The 18,957-nt window shown below is 36.3% G+C and overlaps 1 protein-coding gene across 1 annotated transcript in view; it reads left to right on the top strand.

The window, feature by feature from the left end:
* The window catches only part of LMBR1 (limb development membrane protein 1), a 273,666-nt gene that overhangs the window by 98,000 nt on the left and 156,709 nt on the right, over window positions 1–18,957 (top strand). The window lies entirely within an intron of this gene.

Here is an 18,957-nt window from a genome sequence, read left to right as displayed (position 1 = left end):
ATTCCTTTTCCTCAGTCAAGAAACAACTCTATACTTACTATGATCTCGATCAATACATTTTCATTTAAATATTTAGCATAAGAAATGTGATTTATCTGAATATATCAGAACCGAGGTTCATTTAAGACCTAAAACTTGATAATCATAATTTCTGTTTTATTTATTTGCTATTAGCTTTTCAGAAATTAAAAATATATGATGGAAGGAAATAAACCTTTTCTGTCAAATACAGTTGTTAAAATTAATATGACTTATAATATGATCTATTATAAACAACAGAATATTAATTTGGACTAACCTCACAAGAATTTAAACATTGCCATTTTCTAACAAACTTTGGGCAAGCCACCATATTTCTCTGACCTCAGCTGCTGCTTTTCGTGAATTGGGAGTATAAAACCTTTGTGAAGGGGATTTTAGAAGAATTATAATGTATAAAGAATATCTGTCTCTTAATCTCAAAAAACCTCATTGCTCTTGAGTCAGAACTGACTCATAACTGACCCTGCATTGAGTTTCCAGAGTTGTAAGTTGCACAGAAGGAAAATGCCCATCTTTATCTCACTAGAAGCCAGTGGTATATTCGAACCACCAGAGAGGAGTGCTGCTTGTGGTTAGAAGTTTGACTCCCTTTGGATTATACCACCACAGCCTGTCTCTTATTATCTGGTAGCTGTTATTGGAAGTGTCTGTATGTTTGAACTGGAACTTTTTCTTTTATTCTTTCCCAAGAATCTTACTGGTTTTTATATATTTAGACTTGATGGCACTTAACAAAAACAACATATACACTTAAAATGTTTTCCCTCAAAGAAGCTGTTGGTACAGTTATATTTTGAGGGGTGGTATGATTTTATATTTATTAGAGTTGATTGATGTTGCCAGAGATTTGATCAGTGTCTTGTTTACTTGTTCTACCTGTTCTCTGACCCCCATTGTATTTTTATTGTTAACTGGTATTGCTACTTACTAGAAGTGTTGTTATCTTTAATGTCATTAGTTACTGGTGATATTATTTCTTATACGTATATATTGTTATATGTATATATGTGTGGAATCCCTGGGAGGTGTAAACAGATAACTTGCTTGGTTGCTAAAAGTTGGAGATTGGAATTTACCCAGGAACCACTTGAAAGAAAGGCCCTTCTGAGAAATGAGCCATTGAAAACCCTGTGGAGCACAGTTCTGCCCTTGTACACACAGGGCTACTGTAAGTTAGACTTGGTGGCAGCTGTAAAGGCACGCACACACACTCTCTCTCTTGCACGCGCTTTCTCTCTCTTTCACACACACACAGACACACACACACACACGATGTAAGAAGCATCAAAAGAAGATGGAAAGAATGAAACAGGCTTGTTGTACCAAAAAGTATAGTACTGCATTTGGGAAGAAGTCCAAGGTATTGGTAAAAGGCATGATAAAATTCAAGGCTTCAAGAATTGATGGAATACCAGTTGATATTTTTTTCAGTAGGTGGATACAGTGCTAGAAGCACTCACTCTTCTACACAAAGAAATTTGGAAGACAATTGGCCAACCTATTCGAAGAGATCTATTAGAATGCAGAAATTACAGAACAGTATCATTAATATTACAAACCAGTAAAATTTTGTTGAAGATAATAAAAAACTGGAGGAAACTGTCAGAAATTCAAGGCAGCTTTAGAAGAGAACATAGAACATTGAGGATATTGCTAATGCCATCGTTGCCCAATGTCAGAGAGCACTGCTGGCATGGTCCATAGGATGTTGTGCTACATACTCTCAGGCAGTGCCTCTCTGGTGTCAGGAGAAAGGTGGACAGGTTTTTCTTTGTGATTTAAGGGTTCTGAGAACTTGCTTGAGGGTTAGCCATGAGCTGATTCAAACTTGACAGCAATGTGTTTTTGTTTGCTAATGTGAGATGGATCATGGCTAAAAGAGAATACCAGAAAGTTACTTATTGTGTTTTATTGGCTCTGCAAAAGTATTTGACTGTGTGCATCATAGCAAATTAAGGATAGTATGAGAAATAAGAATTTCAGAGCAGATTAGAAACAAGGTTATATGAAGAACACAGGATCAAGATTGAAGAAACACTCTTTAACAACCTGCATTATGGAGATGACACAACCTTGCTTGCTGAAAGTAAAGACTTGAAGCCCTTACTGATAAAGAAGATAGTCACTTAGAGATAACCTCAGTAGATTATATCTCATCCTAAATAAACTAGAGATCCTTACAACTGGACTAGTAAGCAATATTAGGATGAACAGAGAAAGGGTTGATTTTGTCCAGGATTTAATTTTCATTGGATCCAAAATTAGTGTCCATGGAAGCAATAGTCAAAATCAAATCAAATAAAAATCACACTTACTGTATTGAACAAGTCTTCAGCAAAAGACCTCTTGAAGTATTAAAAACTAAAGACGTTACTTGGAGGACTAAGATGTGCCTAATCCTTAGTTGCCTCAGATATATAGGAAAGCTGGACAATGAATAAGGAAGTATCAAGAAATATTGATGCCTTTGAATGATGGTGTTATTGAAGATTATAAAATATACTATGAAACATGAGAAGAAATAACACATCTATCTTAGAAGAAGTGTAGCCAGAATGCTTCTTAGGAGCTAGGATGATGAGACTTGTTTTACTTTGGACATGTTGCCAGTAGACACTAGGCTTTGTAGAAGGATATCATGCATGTTGCATAGTATAGCATTAGTGATAAAAAGGAAGACCCTTACTGAACTGCACTGGTACATGGCTAGTGTATGTAGAGTAACTATAAACCAACAACAAACACCTATCTATATCTCTCTGTTGTTGTGTACTGTGGGGCCAAAACCAACCCATAGTTGACCCTTCAGTGGATTTTCAGAAGCGGTAAATCTCACAGGACGAGATTGCGCATCCTCCTGTGGAGCAGTTGGTGGATTCGAAGCTTGCCTTCAGGATTGCACTGTAGCATCTTACCACTGGGTCACCAGAGATATGTGTATGTGTCTATGTGTGTGTACATATATAGTTGTTGTCTGCCCGTTCTTCTCCCATGGAGCAGTTAGTAGATTACAACTTCATGCCTTTGAAGATTGCAGCATAACTTCTTACTAGTAAGCTACCAGGATTCCATATATGTATCAATGGGCATGTATATATATATATATATATATATATACCCATTGATACATATTTCTTTTTTCTCCCTATGTATATATACCCATGTCAGATGGGTCTTGACTAAAAGAGAATACGAGAGAAATGTTTACTTGTGTTTTATTGACTATGCAAAACCATTCAACTATGTGGGCCATGACAAATTATATATAACATTGTGAGAAATGTTCCAGAGAACATTTGATTATGCACATGAAAAACTTGTACATAAAATAAGAAACTTAATTGTGCTCCAGAACACTTAATTATACTCATGTGGAACTTGTATATGAACTGAGAAACAGTGGAATAATACTATGTCATACAGAACAAGCAGATACTGCATCGTTTAAAATCAGGAAAGGTGTGTGTCAGGGTTGTGTCCCTTCTCCATAACTATTTAATCTGTATGCTGAGCAAATAATTCCAGAATGAAGCATCAGGATTGGAGGAAGACTCTTCATTAATCTATGTTATGCAGAAACCTTGCTTGCAAACAGTCAAGACGACTTGTAGCACTGGATGAGGAAGACCAAAGACTGTAGCCTTTAATATGAGTCAGACCTAGACATAAAAACCCCAGAAATCTTAATAATTGAACAAAAAAGTAAGCTACATCATAATAAAAGGCGAAAAGAAATATGGAAACTGTCAGTGATTTCATTTTACTTGGATCACAGGCAATATGCATAATTGTTGTTTGTTGTGTACTGCTGAGTTGGAACTGATTGATAGCTAACTGTCCAGTGGGTTTTCAGAGTCAGTTAATCACACAGGAGGAGATTGTCCATCCTTCTCCCCCAGAACAGCTGGTGGCCTTGAACCATGTGCCTTCGTGATTGCAGTGCAGGATCTTGCCAGTAGGGCAGCAGAGCTCTCCAATATGCATAATAGCAGAGTGAAAAAAAATAAAAGATATGTTACTTTGGAAAAATCTGCTGTTGGGGATCTCTTTAAAGTGCTAAAAAGCAAGGATGTAGATTTGAAGACTCAAATGAGTCTGACATAAAACATTGTTTTCAGTTCCTTTATATACATCTGAAAGTTGGACAATGAATAAGGAAGACTTAACAAGTCATTCTGGCATGTGGAGAGCCTGATGCTGCTGGACAGCTGTCACCATGAAGTTCAACCCTTTTGTTACCTCAGACTGCAGCAAGAACCACAAACGCCACTTCAGTGCCCCCATGCATATGCACAGGAAGATCATGTCCTCCCCTCTGTCCAAGGAGCTGCGGCAGGAGTACAATGTGCGCTCCATGCCCATCCGCAAGGATGACGAGGTCCAAGTGGTGCGAGGACATTACAAAGGTCAGCAAATTAGCAAGGTAATCCAGGTGTACAGAAAGAAGTATTTCTTCTGCATCGAAAGAGTGCAGCGTTGAGAAGGCTCATGGTATAACTGTGCGTGTGGGCATTCACCCAAGCAAGGTGGTTATCACCGGGCTGAAATTACATAAAGATCAGAAAAGAATTCTTGAACATAAAGCCAAATCTTGGCAAGTTGGAAAAGAGAAAGGCAAGTAAGTACAAGGAAGAACTGATTGAGAAAATGCAGGAATGCATGCAACTTGATGAGCAACCACAGTTTAACTAGATTTCCATCTGAGTATGCATTCTTGTGATGTTCCAAAATGACCCTCTCATTCTAGTGACTATAAATCTGCCTTTGGAATTTTGATTACTATTTTTAAGAATAAAAATTGGTAATGTTTCCCCCCCCCAAAAAAATTAATTCTAATTCCATCAAAAGAGGAAGGGCAGAGTACATAGTTACTACTATACCAGAAAGAATGGTTGACACAGAACAATTTCATGAAACAATGTATGATCTAGAGGCAATGAAGGAAGTTCAAGCACCTCTTAAGGAACTAGCAAAAAAACAAGGCTTCGGGAGTTGGTGGAATACCACATAACATATTTCAACAAAAATTGCTGCCTTGACATGTTCACCAGGTTGTGCTAAGAAATCTAGAGGATAACTCACTGAAAGAGATTCATATTTATTCATGTTCTTAAAAAAAGATGACCCAATAGTGTGAAAATTATTGAAGAATATCGCTAATGTCACACACAAGCAAAATCCTGGAACTTATAAAAATGTAACTGGAACAGCTATGAATCATAGTCAGTTTGATGGCACATAACAGTAACAATGACTAGAATTAATACCTTTGAAATGTATGGAGTATTGAATTGTATGAAGAGTATTGAATAAATCATTGACTTCCAAAAAAAAAAAAAAGAGCAAATCTTTCTTAGAAGTGCAACTAGGGTTCTCCTTAGAGGCAAGGATGGTGTAACTACATCTCACAATCTTTGGGCATGCTGTTCAGAGGGGCCAGTCCACATTATACTTGGAAAACTATCGGAAGAGAGGAAGACCTTCAGCAAGATGGATTGACACAATGACTATAATAATGAGCTTATGATGATGGAGAAAAATTGAGAAGGATTTTGTCCTGTCATACATAGTAGGGTTAGTATAAGTCAGAGCTGACTTGATGGGTATTTCACTGCTAGCTCAAAGATAAGCAGTTGGTATTCATCATCTGCTTGGAGGGGAAAAGATGAGGGAGGGGGGTGTTGCCTACTCTCATGCTATTGACAGCTTCTGAAAACCTACTGAAAGGTCAGCAGTGATTTACTTCTAAGTGGCATAGTACTGATCTGTCCACTTGCTGTACAGAGGTAACTCATGGTTGCTGTGATGCTGAACACCGACACTGATGTGTTAAATGTGGTTAATGGGTACTGATGGGGGACCATGTTTGGTGGAGTTCCCTGAATAAAACAAGCTTGGAAGCAGGAGTGGCATCCACTTCCAAAATGGCTTGCCTCTGGGAATCCTATTAACCTGGAGAAAGGATGAAAGTTATACAAGTGTTCAGGTCTTTCGTTCATAGGGTTGCTATGAGTCATCTATGACACGATAGCACTTAACAACAACAACAATGAACCCATTGAAAGGTCAGCTGTGATTTAGTTCCTACTTAAAGGTAATGTTTGAGGAATTGGAATGTATCTAAGTTTAGTCACAGTACAACACCTATTTCAATGCTTTTCACAGCAGATATGTTCAGTAAATATTCTTTGATTATATGGTTAGTAATACTCGTTCATTTAGGAACATTTTAGTAGAAATGAGGTTAATTCGATTTGAAAAGAAATGCAATGGTTTATCCAATAAAATTGTCAGTAGGGACTAATGATTGAATGTACTTATAATGATAGGTCATATAGGGATTAGAGCCTGAATTTTTGTTGATATTGTTGTGGATATTTAAATATAAGGAATGAAAAACTTCACTGCTGTTGAGTTGGTTCTGACTCATATTGCCCTCACCATCAGTTTTTGATGCTGTAAATTATAAAGGGAGGAGATGCCTTGTCTGCCTTCCATGGATCTTCTAGTGGATTCGAACCAGCAGAGACATACTGCCTTTGGGCCAATAGCAACTTGCTACCATCTCTGTCAACACAGCTCGTCTTAAATATAGTGTTTGGATTCTGGTTTTATAGTTATGTTGCATGTTCACCACAATGTTACTTACCTCATCTGGACAAAGTGAAGTTTAGTTTTAAAACTATAGGTTGCCCAGCAAGATGTATCTGTATATTATGAGAAAATTATGAAAACAGCTTGAAAAATGTGACTTCAAAAGTGATACTGAAGTACTGGAGTGAGACAGAACTATTTCTAATATTTTGAAATTTTAATCAGTTGTGTTTATTACATATCAAGTTGATGCTTTAAAAGTTGTGAAATTTACTCAGTGTTGACCATGCCATGCCAACAATTACTATTCACTTTGTTCACATACATAGAACAAAGGAGCAGATTATGACTATTTTAGTTAATAAAGATAATTTTTGCTTGTATGTTTAAATTAGGAAAAAGGGTGAGAATGTTTAGAAAAAGAAAATAATCATTTGTATATGTTTCCTTTATCTTATACATTATTAAAAATTAGTAGAGAATAGGAAACTTATAGGGAACTCTGGTGACTTCGTCTACATGGAGTTGTGCTCCAAACTCAAAGGCAGGTCTTTTCTGCCAGTGTGAATCCCCCATCACCTTCACAGGAGAAAGATGGTCAATCTCCTATGAGTTGCAGCCTTAGAAGCTCAATGGGGAGTCAGCTATGTGTTGGTTCTAACTCAGCAGTAATGAATTTGAGTTTTTATTGGTTTTGTTACATGTTGTCCAGTTGAATATGAATCAGAGCAACCTTATGAGCAACAAATCTGAACAAATCCTGTCTTATACCAACTTCACAATCTCTGACAAACTTGCGCCCATTTCTACAGTCCCTCTGTCTATCAGCTCTGACTCTGAATGACCTGATATGTAGGAGAATGAAGCATTGCACAGTCCTTTGCCACCTCCTTGATCCTTGGTACATCTGAGTCCATTGTTTTGGCTATTGTGCCAGTTGATTTCATTGAGAAGCTCCCTTATTTTTGCTGACCCTCTACTTTAGCAAAAAGAATGTCTTTTCTAATGATTAATCTTTCCCTTCGACTTTTTTGACGATATGTCAAAGTGAGTCAAACCCATGCCAGTCTGTCTTTTAAGAAATAGTCTGGCTGTATCGCTTCTAAGCGTGATTTGCTGCTTCTGGCCATCAGCAGTATAGTCAGTGATTTTTGTTTATTTGATTTTTCCAGCACTGCATTTTCAATCCATGAATTCTTTAGTTTTCCCTTTTCATTGTCTGGCTTTCATATGCATATATGACTATTAAAAATACCTTGGCTCAAGTCAGATGCCCCTGAGTCATTAAAATGAAGTCTTTTGCAAAAGATAGACCCCAAACTGTGCATCATTTAATTTCTTGCCTGCTGCTTCCATGGATTCTGCTTTTTTTATAAGGAGAATTAAATAATTGACAACTTCACTTCCCTTCCCCCCTTAATTTATCATGTTCTTTATTGGTCTAGTTGTGAGGATTTTATCTTGTTCACATTCAAGTGTAATCTATATGGAATGCTGTTGTCTTTGACCTTGAACAGTAAAGTGCTGCATGCATTCTTCATATTTGGTAAACAAGTCCTTAATTTTGGTATTGAATTCTTCAGATAGTTAAACAACTGAGATTATTTGGACAGCATACAAATTGAATAATTAAGTTGAAAGACACACACTTTTTGAAATTTTAAACCTCATAGTATTTCTTTGTGTTCAAATGACTTATTTCATCATTCACATAGTGATTCTACTTGAGCACAGTTGAGTGTTATGAAATTATCACTTTTCATGTTAATGTCTATAATTTCTTAGGCTTCTCCAGGTAGAATGCCTTTATAAAATATGAGTAAACAACTTCCTACTGCTCTCTGTTTTAACTGAGGTCTATGCTTGGTCAGTAATGATACCTCTTACTATCTTTTTACAAATTCAGCTTGAGCTTTTGAAATTATCTGTTGATGTATGGCTGCAGTTATTTTTAAATTATCTATAGGATGGGCAGTCTTCTCCAGTGCAATTAACTGCCTTTGAAAATCCAACTCAATGGTACCCCAAAACAACAACATAACAATGTTTTGCTAGCATGTGATATTAATGACATTGATTTCTGTCCTCGCTTGGATTACTTTTCCAACGAATGTTCCATGTTTCTTACCGTAAATGAAGATGCACTTCCAGCGTTTTAGGCATGTACTTCAACTTCTCAGTTAATGTTCAAACAATTCCTGGTGTATTTTCTTTACCTGTGAGCTCTGGAAGTGTTGTCTGTAGGAAGTTGTGCTGTTAAACCAGAGGCAGCCTCTCTGGTGGTTCGAATCCACCAGTGGCTCAGTGAAAGCAAGAAGGGCAGTCTTCTCCTGTACAATTTACAGATTCCAGAAACCTGCAGTGAGTCAAATCAGTGGTTATGGATTTGAGGGTTTTTTCCCTTCACTACTGCCTTTACTGCAGTTTAAAGTCTTCCTTCAGTACCTGTGCTCATATGCTATCTACTTGAATATTGATGGATCCTTTTTTGGTACAGTGACTCCTTCCTTCTTTTTTTAAATACTTACTGTGTCTTTCAACTTTTTGCCCAAAGAATTTTCAATTTATGACTTGAGGCTTTAATTCTCTCCACAGTTCTTTCAGCTTGAGAAATGCCAACACTGGCCTTCCTTTTGATTTCTAACTCCAATCCCTCCACATTTTGTCAGTATAGTAAACCTTGATTTCTCCAGCCTCTATTGAAATATTCTATTCAGTTCTTTTATTTTATCATTCCTTTATATGCTTCATCTTCTGTGCACCTACAAGCATATTTCAGAATATTTTCTGTTAATACATTTTGATCTTTTCCTTCTTTTCTTCTTAATGACTGTTCATTTTCTTCACATGTGATCTTTCTGGTGCCTTTCCACAGCTTTTCTCGTCTTTGGTCACTTGTGTTTAGTATGCCATATCGACTCTTGAGTTTCTAATTTAAGAAATGCCTTCAATGTTGTGCTTCAATGCTCAGGGACTTGCTTTCATAGATGATCCTGTTGGTACTTGAAATACTGGTGACATTGCTTCCAAAATCATTGTCACAAGTATTATGCGCCAGTATAACAAACCGATAAATGACAGATGAAACCCTTCCATTTAATAATTTAAAAAATACTACAACTGCTTAATGGGATATTACTATGTGCTGTAGAGGCGACCCAGATCATAGCTGACCTTCCAGCATGTTTTCAGAGGCAGAAAATTACATGGAAGGAGAGTGCTAGTCTTTCTCTCATAGAGTAGCTGATGGTTGGAACCACCTATGTTTGGGTTGGCAGCACAGCTCCTTCCTACCAGGCCACAGGGGCTCCCTGCCTCATGGGTACACAGGTTTTTATATTGGGGTGACGTTTTAGAATTAAATACAGTAGTTTCATAGCATTGTGAATGCCCTAAATACCATTGAAATGTCTTACTTTAACAAGGTTTATCTTATGTGAATTCAAAAAACACAACTGAAAATCATATAAACCTTTGCAAGGTTGGAGAAGAATGGAATTAAACTGTAGTCATACCTACATTTGTTCCAGTTTTTGAGGTATTTTTCCCTGGTGAGGCCCAGTTCTTATTAACCATCCATACTTTTAACCAGCTTCTGAGATGTACATTTATAACATGATTGTCTAGCTTAAAATTCAGTCTATTGAAGGACGACATAATGAGTCTAATTGAATCTTAGTAAGAACTATACAGTATGTTTTGATTTGTCAACAGGAAGAGCTGGTAGGCTGTCTATTTTGGCTATCATAAAAGAACAATTCAAAATCAATCTTTACCTTATCTCTCAAGCTCCACAGAAATTTTAGAAAATCACATTTTTAGATTATAAGCAATGAAACTTAAAAAAATGATATTTACTTATGGATAAATACTAAAAAAGCACAATCTTTAATAGCTATATAATGCCTTAGTAGTGTGTTTTGTTACAATATAGTGGTTAATCCCAATCATTCTTTTATTTGTTGCATGTGCTATCCCAGAGACTGCCTCTGAAACCTGCTGGAGGGACAACTGTGAGTTGGTTCTACCTTGAAGGCACACGATGACAAGAACAAACAAATAGGAAATTAATTCAAATTTTGGTGTTTGTTGTGTACCATCGAGTCATAGCTGACCCTCTAGCAAGGTTTTAGAGGCAGTAAATCAAGTGGAAAGAGATTGTCTGTCTGTCTTTCTGTAGAGCCACTGTTCGGTTCAAACCAGGTACCTCTGTGTTGGCAGCACAGTTCCTTACCACAGAGATGCTAAAAAGAGTGTGCTCCTTGGGCCATTGTAAATGATGTTGTAAATGCGTACTTGTTGGTACAGAAGGTTACTGAAGATAACATATACTTAAAGTTCAATCCCCTTTTTGAAGAAATGCACTTCTGACCAGGAAAATATCTTGAAAAGTAAATGCCAAAGAGAGAAGTTTTATTTTGAGTGGGAATTATATAAATTTCTATTTTTGTCATTTGCATTTTATGATATTTTTACAATGGACATATATTGGTTTTTTATATAGAAAAATTCATAGGTAAAAATACCATGATTTATTGCTAAAATGATTTTATTTTTTTAACGTATGTAAGCAGAAACTATTCTAAATGTGAGTTCTCAGAATACTCATCATTTAAAAGCAAATCTATAGTATTTTCTCAAAGGCTTAGAGTTTTCTTGTAGAATTTTACAAGATTTTATATTACCTTTTCTTTTGTATTAGATTTTCAATTATTTGGCAATATTGGTTTTAAACTTAAACTTGCCATTTTGGAAATAATTTAAATATACCTGAAAACTAGGAATTTTTTCATGTGCGCTAATTTCTAGTGTAACTTCGTGAATTTTCTTGACTATGTAATCAGGCCTAAATTATTTACTTCATACTCTTGTGTATTTTAGTTTGACTCCAGCAGATGGAGCTAGAAGTTAATGCATTCTTTGATGACCTGGTAGTTCAGGGTTGATTGATGGTTTTTTAAAATGAAAGATGCTGGGATGATTAAATAAACTTTATTTCTTTTGAGAATGGGCATTATCTATTCCTCAAAAAGGATATTGCCTTACTATTGCATTGATGTATAAAAGTTTAGCTTTCTAAAAGAGATTTTTAAAATGTTATAAATTAATATGAAATACCATTTAATCGTGCACATAGTGTCATGTGCATTGAGACAAATAGTCCTACTTAATTTAAGAATCAAAAGTATACAATATTATTAAGGAATACATCTATGTGAATTTCTAATAGATTTAAAATGCTAGAAACTTATTAACTATTGCAAAATTGCCAAGAATCTAATTACTGTTAGGAATGTGTATGTTAGAAATTATTTTCATTATAATTTTAACTTTCCTATCTGTTACATATTTCATAAATTACAGACAGTCCTTGAGTTACCAGTGAGGTATATTCTTAATGTTAAGTCCTTAAGTCAGGTTTGTAGATAAGTTGAAACAGGTTTAAACCAGTCTCATTTAACCTTACATTAGTACAAGAAAACACTTTAAAGGTTCAAAAGCAACAAGTGAAGGGTTTGTGAGGAAGAATTGTTGATAGGAAGGGTTGGTTCAAGCATTTCAAAGTGATACCAAACTTATATAACATTTATGGGTAAAGGGAAGTATAAGATGTCTGTAAATCCTGCATTCATAACCCGAGGACTGCCTTTTATTGAAGCCAAGTCTGAAACATTCATATGTATTTATTTTCATTTCTAAACTTTATTTATTTTATATTTAATGATATAGACATTTTAAGAAAGTCGATTGTGTAATTGCTTATCCTGTTAGGCAAATTGATAAGACTTTTAACTCTCAAATTATTTGTTAAGTCAACGTTTCTTACAGAGGAGGCCCTAGGTTACAGAAAAATATCTGTTCATAGTTGGAGTTGTCATAACCACCAGCAATAATGGTGAATTTCTTGGAAAAGGCACAATAGACAGAAAATACAAAATTAGAAAAAAATATATATATTATGCATACTTAATGTACTTGTGGCAGAAGATCAAAGACTATACCTTCAAATATGGATTACATCTAAACATCAAGAAAACAAAAATCCTCACCACAGAGCCAATAATAGATTTCATGATAAATGGCAAAAACATTGAAATTGTCAACAATTTTCTCTTACTTGGACCCATGTCAACACCTGTAGTACCAGCCCTCTACTGTTAAGGACCTCTCCAAAGTGCTAAAGAGCAGTGGTGTTCATTTAAAGCCTAAGGTGCACCTGATCCAAGCCATGGTCTTTCCAGTTACTTACTGTGCATCTGAAACATGTATAGTGAGTAAAGATGACAGAAGAATCGATCCTTTGAGTGATATTGAAGAAGAGAACTGGATATTTCATGGACTGACAGAAAAACATGTATTGGAGAAAGTCCAACCAGGGTACTCCTTGGAGGCAAGTGTGGTGAAGCTATATCTCATATACTTTAGGGTCAGTCATTGGAAAAATTGTCATACTTGGAAAGATGGAAATCCATGAACGAAAGGAAGACCCTCAACAAGATGGATTGACACAGTGGCTTTAACAATTAGCTAAGTTATATCAGAGATGATTAGGATGGCAGAGGATAGCACAGGCTTTGGATTTGTTGTTCACAGGGTCACTATGAATGTAGTTCACTTGACAGCATCTAACACCAATATATTTTTGTTTAACTGATTTTCATAAAGTTATTAATATACATTGTGCTTCATTCATGTACATTGTGTTCTAGACAATCATTCATATACAACAAATACTTAAATTCCATTATATGGAAGATAACCTAATTTTATAACAAAATAGTTAGTATGCAGAACATTTCTGATAATCCTGAATTGGTTTTTTGAGTTGTGATACTATGCTAGTATATGATCCGTTAATGTAGATCTTTATTTAGCTTTTGATTATACCTTAGATTTTAAGAAACAGGTTAGTCAAGGTATATATAGTGTATTGATTTGTAAGCTTTTGCCTAGAGTGAAGTTTTAACTTTGTATGTGTGTACATAATAAAAAAGATTAATTCTGAAAGTAATGATTTTTCTGGGCTAGCAATAGCAATTTTAAAATGTCTCCTTTTGGACTATGAGCGAATTTTCAATTAAAAATACATGCAAAATGTTCCTTTCTCCCTCATTATAGAAGTGTAGTGGACCCCTAGCATTCAAGAATTTAATATTCATGGTTGCAGCTATTTGAGAGCAATCTTTGAGGCTCCTTGACATGTAGTAATTTGTAATTTTGTTGAGGCTAGAATTTGAATTGTGCAATCAGTGAGGCTAGTTAATAGAGGGAGCCACTTGGCTAATGATTGAGCTTCACTCACATCTCCATCTCAATTCAGCTTTGTTGTTCTCTGTCTTTTGTATGCATTTTTTATGGGGGAAGTTACATGATTTAAGAACATGGAGAATTTTAGGTTTCAAATGTATTAAATACATGCTTCATGATTTTCAGGAATCTTTATGTACTTCTTATAGAAAACTTAAAATATGCAGAAAAATAGGAAGAAAACCCCATCTACAGTGTTCATATTGTTAATAATTTGTTATAATAATTGTTAGTAATTTGATCTATTTCTTTGCTGCTTATATTATATGCCTTTTTTGTTAAATTTTGTATCTTTTCATATTATTTATATACATAAACACACACAAATACACATATATGACTTCTTTTAGTATCATTAATGAAAATAGTGATACCAGATCATTTGGAAAGGATTGAGAGGCAATCTTAACTCTAACTCATATAATTTTATTTTAGTTTCCTGGTTTAATTGCTTATATGTGTCAGGCTAGCCTTTTACAAAAATCTTTACATTATGCTGAGATGAATTAAAGGAGAGACATTAAATCTATAAAATATTTTAATTTGTTAGCTTCTCCATCAAAGTGCTTTGAGTTAAGTATACCCCATTTTATAGATGGGAATATGTGCTCAAATGTGATTGATAAGTTAGTAGTTTTAACTCCCTCTGAGCTATTTTGGAATAAAGACCTAGTAATCTGCTTCCAAAGGTTGAAATTTATTGAGGACTTAATGTCTTCTTTAAGAAGAAAAGAACCAGTGTTTATCCATGTTCACTGTAGCATTATTTACTATAGCAAAGAGATGGAAACAACCGAAGTGTCCATCAGTGGATGAACTGGGTAAAGAAAGAAACTGGTACACACAGTGGGACACTATGCAACACTGAAGAATAAGGAAAATGCCACAAAATACTGACTGTAGGACCATTATACAGAGTGAAATAAGTCAGTCACATAAGGACAAATACTGTATGAATCCAGTATTATAAAAGCTGGAAAAACATTTACACACAGAGAGAAGCATTCTTTGATGATTACCAGAAGTGGAGCAGGAGGGGGGAAAATATCAGTAAATGATAATAGAGACACATTAAGATAGGTGAAGAGAAAGTATGCAGCAAGGGGATGATCAGCAAAATGTGACTAAAAAAAGTGAAGGTCTGGAGAGGTGCACAAGAAGTACTGTCAACAAAGCTAGACACTATTACATACACAGGCCTGCATTTTTAGCAATAACAAACTTGTATCTGCAAGTGCATAAATATAGGCAGACAGGCAAGGTGAAAAGATGAGCAAGTGAAAGGAACTAGGCCCATGACCATAAATAAGCTTAACACGATATTTCTTCATTCACATTAGTATATGATGTAAGTATATCTGTGCAAAGCTAACAAGGGACAGACAACATTATATAAATCTTAATCATAAACACCTTGAGGTCCAGGGCCCTTGCAGACCATAAACTTGGAGGACATCAAGGTCATTTGGCACAATATAGTCTAGGAAGAAAATATTCTACGGCTTACTTTGGTAAATAGTGCTTGGGGTCTTAAAAGCTTGGGAGCAGCCATCTAAGGTGGAAGTCCTGGACTCTCCTCCTCTGAAGCAAAGAAAAATAAAATCAAAGACACACGGAAGTAATTAGTGCAAAGGATTAATGGACCACCAAACCTCAACCTCCATGATCCTAAGACCAGAAGAACTCTGGTTCCTGCTACCACTGCTGACCACTTTAAAAGCAATCACAGTAGAGGGCCCTGGATGAAATAAGCAAAATATAAGGATCAAAGCTCAAAACCATAAAGATGGCCAGGCTTACCGGTCTCCTAGAGAGTGGTGGGACCCCTGAGGTTACGGCCTTTGGTCACCTTTCAGACTAGGAAAAAACTCGACCCTTTGACTCAATTTTCAAACAAGAAACAATACATAGGCTTCTAAAGTGGACAATGACACTAGAGAGGTGCTTACATCTTAGTCATATGTACTTAGAATAATCAATGGTACAAGATCAGAAGGGCAGCATTTGCCCCTCTATATTGCTCAGAAGTCAGGAAGGGATAGGATAGAGGAATTAATAGAAGTGAAAATTGCATGGAGGAAGTGTGAAGTATAATTATATTGGGAGTTGGAATCTGCCAGCTGTTTGGGGGCACAAAGATGGACAGTTGACTCTTGTATGATTTACTGTCACTGAAAATCCACTGGAGGTTCAGCTATCTTGTCCTGATTCAATGGTATACACAACAAGAACAACAACATTATTAATATTAGAAAACAAATTGTATATGAGTGAATAAAAACCAAATTTGTTTTGTAAAGTTTTATTCAAATCCTAATAAAAAAACCCTTTAGTTTATGAATGAGTAGGATAAGTGAATGCTAAGTTCTTTTGTGCTTGAAAATTTTTTATTTCTATATTGTTGTTCTTGGCACTAAAATAAATGTAGCAGCTTAATTTTTTTTAAAGAAATTTTAATGTCATAGTATTACAAATAGGGAGGGAGCTCTGGTGGCCTAGTGGAAAAAAGCTGTGCAGCAATCCTGAAGGTACGTGGTTCAAGGCCACCAGCTGCTCCATGGGAGAAGAATAGGGTCTGAACACCTGCTGAAGCATCAGCTCTGTGTTGGTTCCGATCCTGAAGTACACAGCAACAACAGTATTGTAGATGATATCTCCAGTTATAAAGAAAATCCTTTCAATGTAAAATAACTATATGGAAAACATATAGAGCTGGCATGACCCCCTACAACCCATAGATGATGAGTTTTATTTTTCTGAGTTGAAGTTAGAAGCCATATTGAAGTAAGATACCCTAATAGGAATTTAACACAAATGAGGTTTTGCAATTATTTAATTATTTAAAGCATTGCTAGGATGCATCAGTTAGTGTATGCTTCTGAAATGTATCAAAGAATAAAATACAAATCAAATATGTTTGGAAAGCTTGACAATGTTATTGAAGTATCCTAGAGACCCACTATAGAGATGTACAGTTAAGTGTTAGAAATGTAGTAAGAAAGTGTGAAGATAGTGGACGTTTTACATTAGAGAGTATTTCAGGTTATAAGAAGAAAGTAATACAGAAAATTGAGATTGAAACTTTACTATTTTGTTGAGTTGTGTGTTGGAAAAATTTTCAAAAGGGACAGGAATATCAGTAAATATTTGAGGATTTCAGCTTTTAATAGAGTAGGTAATAATACTTAGATTAAAAAATATATTAAGGTTAACAAACGCATTCAAATATGTAGTAAAGAACAAGTATTTTCTGATTGGTCTTTAACACTTAGAGAAATTTCTGTACCCTAACCAAGAGTTAGGGCTCAGACATGGAGTAGTCAGAAAAATTAAATTCATTAGTAGTAGAGAAAAATGGTAAATGCTTAATTAATATAGTCTGGGCAAGATGGAACTGAAACAGGTAGGTTTTCAAGAGAACCTAGGCTATCATGGACAGTGGTTCCTTAAAGATAGGAAACAAATGAGTGAGTCCTGTAGCTGTTTCAGTGGGCTGCCTGGAGAATCTGAAGGCTATGGTGCAGGGTTTAGAAAGCCAGGGAGAAGAAAGATCTCTCAGCATGTTGCCCTGCTTGACTAGGAGTCTGAGCATTCCTGGAGGTTCAAATCCAGAGATGTTAAAATGTACCTCAGATGCTCCGTGGAGGGTCACTATGTGTCAGAATTGATCAGATAATCATGAGTTAGCATTTGAGTTTGGTAGACTAGAAAGGCAAAGTAGCTAGGGTTAACAGAGCACAGTAATGGAAAAGAGAAAGCTGTACAGAGAAAGAGCCCAAAGATATGGAGAAGACTCTTATATTTTTCTAGGGTTACTATTGCAAATTACTACAGACTGCTCATTGCCATCTTGTTTCCAAGGCTGTAAATCTTTATAAGAGGAGACTGATCTTCCTTTCTCTATAGAGCACTTGGTGGATTTGAACTGCCAGCCTTTCATTTAACAGCTTGGTATGTTACTATACCAGCTCCTCACTATAAATTGTTGTTGTTGTTGTTATGTGCCATCGAGTCGTTTGCGACTCATAGCAACACTGTGTACAACAAGCCTAAACCCTGCTCTATCCTTGCCAATAGCTTTGCCTCTGACACACCCATCCCAATTACCCCAGTCACTGAATCAATCCACCTCATAGAGGGTCTTCCCCTCCTGCGCTGTCCCACCACCCTACCAAGCATGATGTCCCTCTCCAAGGACCTGTCTCTCCTTACAACATGTCCAAAGTATGTCAGAGAAAGCCCCAGAATCCTTGCCTCCAAGGAGCAGCCTTGGTTTAACCCTCTCTAGGATGGATCTATTTGTTTTCGTGGCAGTCCATGGAACATTCAATACTCGTCTCCAGCACCACAGCTCAAAGACATCAATTCTCCTTCTATCCTCCCTCTAGTCATTGTCCAACTCTCTGATGCATAGCAAATGATTGCAAAGACCATGGCCTGTGTCAGGCGCGCTTTCATCTCCAGAGAGACACCGTTGCTCTTGAGTACTTTAGAGAGGTCCCTAACAGCAGACTTTCCCATTACAATATGTTTTTGTTTTTTTTTTATTTCCTGGCTACTGGTGCCAAGAGTGTTGACCATGGAGCCGAGCAAACTGAAGCTGTGAACAATCTCAATCTCTTTGCCATCCATCCTGATGCTACCAATTGGTCCAGTGGTGAGAATCTTTGTCTTCTTGACATTGAGCCTCAGTCCATACTGAAGGCTGCAGTCCTTGACCCTCTGCAGTAAGTGCATGAGGTCCTCCTCAGTTTCAGTGAGCAGGGTTGTGTCATCTGCATAATGCAGATTGTTGATAGATCGTCCACCAATCCTAACGCCACGCTTCTCCTCATAGAGCCCAGCCTCTCGGATAATCTGCTCTGCATACAGGTTGAAAAGTTATGGAGATAATAGGACACATCCTTGCGTTACACCCTTCTCAATTTTGAACCATGCAGTGTTGTTCTGCTCTGTTTTGATGACTACCTCTTGGTCCAAGTATAGGTTTCGCATTAGCACGATTAAATGTTC

Source organism: Elephantulus edwardii, unplaced genomic scaffold (assembly GCF_000299155.1).
Source record: "Elephantulus edwardii isolate Elephantulus edwardi_28Jun2011 unplaced genomic scaffold, EleEdw1.0 scaffold00060, whole genome shotgun sequence".
Taxonomy (NCBI): domain Eukaryota; kingdom Metazoa; phylum Chordata; class Mammalia; order Macroscelidea; family Macroscelididae; genus Elephantulus; species Elephantulus edwardii.
The sequence above is the reverse complement of the archived record's forward strand: the minus strand, read 5'-3'. Positions and strand labels throughout refer to the sequence as shown.